Source organism: Calidris pugnax, unplaced genomic scaffold (genome assembly GCF_001431845.1).
Source record: "Calidris pugnax isolate Ruff unplaced genomic scaffold, ASM143184v1 scaffold335, whole genome shotgun sequence".
In the NCBI taxonomy this organism is placed as follows: Eukaryota; Metazoa; Chordata; class Aves; order Charadriiformes; family Scolopacidae; genus Calidris; species Calidris pugnax.
The window spans coordinates 135,066-140,367 of NW_015091148.1; positions in this window are offsets into that span (position 1 = coordinate 135,066).

Below are 5,302 nucleotides of genomic sequence, written 5' to 3' on the forward strand. Positions count from 1 at the left end.
CCAGCCTGGCCCTGTGCCCCCCTTCCCCACCGTGGCCCCTTTCCCCTCCCTTGGCCCAGCCTTTTCCCTTCCAGCTCTGCTGTTTGAAGCTATTTTTTCCACAGCTCCTGCCAAGAGCTGCTAATGAGAAACAAACGGGTTCCTCCGACCACTTCTGCTCCCAGCCCACACACCTCCGGCTGCCCATCGGACGGGGACGGGGCACCATTCTCTCATGGGCAGCACTGTCCTGCCCGCCCAGCACCATCCCTGGGCATCTGCAGCCTTCCCAGCTGGCACCCTCCCTGGGCATCTCTGTCCTGCCCATTGGGCATCTCCGTCATTCCCAGCCTGGATCATTCTTAGGCATCTCCATCCTGCCCATGTGCCACCATCCCTGGACATTTCTATGCTGCCCAGCTGGCATCATCCCTAGGCATCTCCGTGCTTGCTAGTGGGCACCATCATTGGGCATCTCTCTCCTGCCCATGTGCTGCTGTCCCTGGGCATCTCCACTGTGTCCAGGCAGCATGTCTGGTTATCTTCATCCTGCACATGTGTCATAATCCCTAGGCCCTTTCATCCTGCCCATCCAACATCATTCCTGGGCATCTTCATCCTGCCCATCTAACACCATCCCTGGGCACCTTCATCCTACCCATCCAGCATCACCTCTGGGCATCTTCATCCTGCTCATCCACCGTCACCCCTGGCTATCTCCATCCTGCCACCATCCCTGGGCATCTCCATCCCACTGCACTGCAGAGATGGGCCCAGGAAGGGTCCCACCAGCCCCCAAGCACTGCGTGTCCCCACAGCAGCCTCCTCCACTGCGTCCATCCCCGCGGGGATGCAGCTGTGGCCAGGTCCAGGTGCAGGATCAGGCCAGGAGCAGGAGTGATGCAGGAGGTGGGAAGGAGTGAGGAGCGAGGGAGTCCCGAGCTGTCCCCCCCCCTGCCAGGTCCCCCACCCCCCGGCCGCCGTGGGCTCAGCCAGGGCCACAGCCAAGCCCTTGCTGTTCCAGTTGGCCCCGGCCCGGCCTCGAGTTATCTGCAGCTCCACAGCAGGTCACATTTTCCACTGAGCTGTGTTTGTGTTTGAAAGGCGGCCGGGAGGAGGGGAGGGAGTGCGGGAGAAGGGCAGAGACTCCCCTCAGATTCCCACCAAGGGGAGGGGGTTGGTGGGTGGGGGAAGGCACATTTATGGAGGTGGGGATGGGAGCAGGATTTGTGCCCAGGGAGGGAGCGTTGTCCAGGGACAGAAGCAGAAACCAGAGGTAGGAGAGGTAGGAGGGGATGGAGAAGTACCTGGGGCGAGAGCATCACTTGGAGGTGGACATTACCCAGAAACAGGGACATTACCCAGGGATGGGAGCATGACCCTGGGGGGTAGGAGGACAATTTGGGTGTGGGAGCATTGCTCGGGGATGGGAGCAGTACAGGGGGATGTGAGAGGTACCCAGGGATGGGAGTGGTACCCAAAAGATAGAAGTGGTACCCAAGGGATGGAGCAGTACCCAAGGATGGAGTGGCACCCAGGGATGCAGTGGTACCCAAAGATGGAGTGATGGAGTGGTACCCAAGGATGGAGGGGCACCCATGGATGGAACAGCACCCAAGGATGGAGAAGTAGCCAAGGATGTAAGAGGTACACGGGGATGGAGTGGTACCCAGGGATGGAGCAGTCCCCAAGGATGGAGTGGCACCAAGGGATGGAGTGGTATCCTGGGATGTAAGAGGTACCCAGGGATGGAGCAGAACCTGGCGATGGGAACATCACACAGAGAAGGTGCAGGCATCACATGAGCCGAAGCCTTCTGCTCCCTTCCATCATAGCAGAGGCTCCTGGGGCGGTGATGGTGAGGCCAGTCCCATGGTGGGTGGCTCCCCTCAAAGCCTCCTTATCCTCAGGCTCTCCAGGCCCCCAGAGAGGCAAATTACCCCCGATTTGAAGCTCACCCCATGGCTGGGGCTGTGGGGCTGGGCCAGTTCCTCGAGCAAGCGAGCGGTGGCCAGGCGAGGGCTCGGTTGGCGCGTGCCGTGCGCGCTGGAGGGGACGTCAGCGGGGCCGGATCCGCGCCCTGCTTCCTCGAAGGAGGCGGCCGTTGCCTGCCAGGGTGACGCTGGCGGCTCAGGGCTGACCTGGTTTTTCTTCTCCAGCCCTTTCTCGCTCCGGAATCCCTCCAGCCCGGGTTGGCCCCGGTGCAGAGCGAGCACTGAGCGCGCCGATGGCTTCCTGTGGGGGTGGAGGAATTTGGCAACCCGCCGGCGGGGCTGGGAGCCGGACACCGCGCACCCGCCCGGCAGCGCAGCCCACCCAGCACCAGCACCACCGGCCATGGGGACACCCGTCACCCCCTTGAGGACAGGTCTGGGGTTGAGTTCCCCCCATGGCGATGGGGACGTCGGAGGGGGGATGGAGGTGGCGAAGGGTGGCCCTTGTGGGGATTGCTCTGTGTGTGTGTGCGGCCTCGTGTGTGCACACACATGACACAGGCATGTGAAACAGGCTGCTGGTACCTGGCACATACGTGTGCATGAGTAGGGGTTGCACACACAGGGGGTTACACACACAGGGGTTGCACATGCAGGGGTTATAGGTGCATGAATTGCACACACAACTTTGCATGAGCAGAGCTTGCACACACAACCCCCCCAATCTCCTCTTCATCCCCTTCCCCCAGCCCCTGCAGTGTCTGGGAGCAAAATGTCCCGCTCAGCCTGGGGGTCACAGATGTGCCCCCCTGCCTCACCCTGCCCCCAGATCTGTGTCCCTTTGGGATGTCCCTGTGTCACCAGGGGAGTGCACTGAGGGATAGGAGCCCTTGAGTGACCCTGTGGCACCAGAGCATCCCAGGTGGGGTGGCACAGGGACCCTTGTCCCACCCACTGCCCCAGGGACCCCCAGGGAAGCCCTGGGGCTTTGGGAGATGTTTTTCTCTTCTCTCAGCTTGGCTGATCCCGACAGCCCCAAGAGCAGGGAGGGGACAGCATGGCATGGGGCCCAGCAGTGGCATGCCCAGGGACCAGGCATCTCTGCCAGCCTCGAGGCAGCCAGTGGCAGCCGAGAAAGGCAGCAGCGTCCCCAGGGCATGACCAGCCATGGTCCCCAAGGACATCTCAGACATAGCAAAGGCTCCAGCTGCCCCCGGGCACTGGCTGGGAAAGGCTTGGGAGCAAAGACACCGAGTTTCCTAGTCTGAGATTCTCCGTGGCACTGTGGGAGACTGGCTTTGGGGCCAAGGGGGTGGGGGGTGGCAGGCGCTCAAGCCCTTATTAGACAGTAGAGAATCCCCACTCTCTCCCCAGAAGCAACCCCATGGCAGTGAGGGCTGAGTGGTTGTGCTGGTGGGATGGGACTCCGTTCTCATCTCCATCCTCGTCCCTACCCCCCCATCCTGGCCAGCAGCCGGAGGAGGAGGAGGAAGAATGCTCGGGGAGCGGAGCCTGGGCGAGTGCCCAGCTGGGTGCTGGCAGCTCCCTGGGGACAGGAGCCGGGGGCTGCTCCAGCTGGAAGCACCCCAGGGCAGGGGGACAAGGACCCTCGGGGATGCACAACCTGGGAGGCTGTGGGGGGGGCTCTGGCTGTGACCAGAGAGGGATGGAGGGGACGGATGGAGCAGCTGGTGGAGGCACCAACGGAGGAGAGGGGACGGATGGAGCAGAGAGAGGGAGGGAGGATGAGTGTGGGCACAGAAAGGGAGGGAGAATAAGTGGAAAAAAGGAATAGATGTGCAGTAGGATGGGTGAGAGGATGGATGGATGGATGGATGGATGGATGGAAGGATGGATAGATGGGAGGATGGATGGATGGGTGGAAGGAAGGAAGGAAGGATGGATGGATGGATGGATGGATGGATGGAAGGAAGGAAGGAAGGAAGGATGGGAGAAGGGACAGATGGTGAGGGACAGACATGGCATGAGGGACCCCTTCGTCATGGCCAAGGAGGACATTTAACAGTGTGACATCAACAGACCCTAAAAGCAAAAGGCCACTCTCAGTTTCCCCACAAGCCCTTTTATTCGCTTTCTGCCCCCAACCCTTTCCCATTAGCGTGGGGCAGCACTAAACACCCCCTCGCCCTGGGGAATGTGCCCATGGGTGTCGCAGGTGACATCCCGCTGGCTCTTGGGGACGACACCCAGGGTGTCCCCACAGCGAGGCCCCACGTGCCCAGGCTTGCAGGGACTGCCATCCCCGCTCGCTCCCCACCGTGCTTGCGGGCAGGGGTGGGGGGGACGCTCCTTAATCTCACCCTGACTGACATGGGGAGGGGGCTGAGCCGTGCCCCAGCACCGGCTGCCCCGGTGTGTCCTGCCTCGCGGCTGGCGGCACTATCCTCTGCCAGCACCGGGGATGGGCACAGTCCGGGCAAGGGGAGCAAGGGAGGGGGCTCTGCCCATGGCACAGCTCAGGGTATGGCCCTGCTACTGCCCACCCTGTGCCCCCCCCAGTGCTGCCCCCTCTACAGCCCTGATGCTGCCCACGGTATAGGTCCAGCGCTGCCCACCCTGTGTCCCCAAGGACTGCCTGTGGCAATGCAGAGCACATCCCCAGCCCTGCCCCTGGCACAGCGTGACACATTCCAGTCCAGCCTGTGGCACAGCGCAGTACATCCCCAGTCCAGCTTGTGGCAAGTCACAGCCCTGGCCCTGGCAATGCAGGGCATGTCCCAGCCCTGCCTTTGGCACCACGGGACATGTCCCATCCTAGCCCCTGGCACACAGTGGCACATCCAAGCCTTGCCCATGGCACAGTGTGACACATCCCATCCCAACCTCTGGCACGTCCCATCCCAGCCCCTGGCACAGAGTGCCACATCCCATCCCAGCCTCCGTCACATCCCAGCCCTGCCCAGGCTCCTGTTGGCACCTCGGGGTGATGTCCAGGTGGGTGGGCCCCGGGCTGCAGCCCCCCCAAAAGGGGAGATCAGGGTGAGGACCAGCCTGGCACAGGGCGGGGGGCCCTCCCTGCCCCCCCCACCAGCTCCCGGCACAGCCCGTGGGCCCCCCCTCCTCCTGCCGACGTGGAGACTGTGCCGGAGACGTGTCAGCAGTGGGGTGGGAGCCAAGAGCATCGCCTGCGCCTGCCCCCAATTTCGGGGAGGGGTGGGGGTGGTGTTGGGGGGGAGAAGGCTGTCAGCAGCCGCCCCGCCAAGGGAGGAGGCACCGGCCGACGGGGGCCAGAGGAATGTGCCGGGCACCAGAGCCACTCACCGGTGTCTCCATCGTCCCCATCGCCATTCCCATGGGGTGGGGGGGACGTGTGTCTTCATCCACTTAAGGGTCGTGGTAGGGGGCCACGCTGGGTGGGCTGGGGGTGG